A 1,599-nucleotide genomic window follows, 5' to 3' on the forward strand; every position below is an offset into this window, starting at 1 on the left:
ATCAAGAGGCAATTTACTGAAAGTCAAGTCACCAAATGACCAGGTAGCCAAATGGGCTGTTTTCTGAAGGATCACATTGCTGGATGGGCTTTATGACAAACTGCTTTGGCCAAATTAGCATAGGCCTCAGGGTGGGAGAGCCAGTTCTCGAGGGCTAAGGGCCTCCAGACACCCTTACCCCGACCCTTCAGTCCCTCCTCACTCTGGGATGGGCTGCCTGGGAAGATTCCGTTTTCCCCCAAAGGATGACCCTGTCCACCCCTCCACTGCACCCAGGGGAGCTGGGTTGCCTAGTACAGCACCCACCACAGTCTGGGACCAGTGATGACATCCAGAAAGGGAACAAAGGATGACCTTCTTGAAAGAGGCTAACAGTGATGAGGTCATCACTCATTGTGAAGCGTGGAGGGGAGGAAGGAGGGCAGGGTGGAGAAGAGGCAGGCTGTGGAGCTGGATGGCCTGGGGTGAGGTTGGCTTCCTGGTTCACGTGAGTCCTTTTTATGATTCAGGGCCCCAGTGGGGAAACTGCTGGCATACAGAAAGTCGGAGAGAAGGGTTAAGTAAAGGGAATATTTACAAAGGTATTGGCAAAGGGTAGGGAAAGGAGGGTGGGATGGCTCCTTGGGGCTGGTAATAGTGGGGCCATGACATTGAGGGGAGAGGATGGTTACCCTCACCAGACTGAGAAGTGAGCAAGCTGCCCTGGGACTGGTGGCCACCTCCTCCATGCAGCCAGTCAGGGGTGACCCGGGAGGCAGAGAGCCCCGGGGGAATACCTGCCTGGAGCTCACTTTCCTTCTTTCAGCCTGATCTCCCCATTGTGTGGCACCGCCTGGAAGCCAGAGGGCGTGGACAGCCCACTGTTACAGTCCTGGCAGTTCAGTGTTCCCGGCTGGAGAGCAGGGGAGGTGGGGAAAGTGGGCCTAGAAGGCATAAGATTTTATTTATTTATAGAGAAATAAATAGCTCCCTTAGGAGCGAGAGAGCCACTTTCAGGCAGCACTGGCCAAGCAGGGATTGCCTGCAGGGGGTTTATAACTATGCTAGACGTGAGTACACCTCAGTGAGGAGACTTCAGCATAGCAGGGAAAGAAAGACTCCAAGACTCAAGGGAAAAAGATGGAAAATGTGCAAAGACTTCTAGCTCTGTGATGAGCCCTTCACAGTCATGATAACTAATTTCCACAATCTGGATAAGTGTCAAACACACTTGGGAAATTTTAATTATCTCTTACAAACATCTTAGGCTTCCCTGGTGGCTCAGATGGTGAAGAATCTGCCTACAATGTAGGAGACGTGGCTTTGATCCTTGGGTCGGGGAGATCCCATGGAGAAGGGAATGGCAACCCACTCCAGTATTCTTGCCTGGAGAATTCCATGGACAGAGGAGCCTGGCGGGCTACAGTCCATGGGGTCGCAAACAGTCAGACACGACCGAGTGACTAACACACACAAACATCTCACTAAAATAGGAGCTGCTGCTGCTGCTGCTAAGTCACTTCAGTTGTGTCTGACTCTGTGCGACCCCATAGATGGCAGCCCACCAGGCTGCCCCGTCCCTGGGATTCTCCAGGCAAGAACACTGGAGTGGGTTGCCAT

The 1,599-nt window shown here is 52.8% G+C and overlaps 1 protein-coding gene across 1 annotated transcript in view; it reads left to right on the forward strand.

Annotated features, from left to right (window-relative positions):
* AKAP14 (A kinase (PRKA) anchor protein 14) overlaps positions 1-1,599 on the forward strand; it is a 15,018-nt gene that overhangs the window by 530 nt on the left and 12,889 nt on the right. The window lies entirely within an intron of this gene.

The sequence above is a fragment of the Bison bison genome, unplaced genomic scaffold, assembly GCF_000754665.1.
Source record: "Bison bison bison isolate TAMUID 2011002044 unplaced genomic scaffold, Bison_UMD1.0 scf7180017864375, whole genome shotgun sequence".
Lineage (NCBI taxonomy): Eukaryota > Metazoa > Chordata > Mammalia > Artiodactyla > Bovidae > Bison > Bison bison.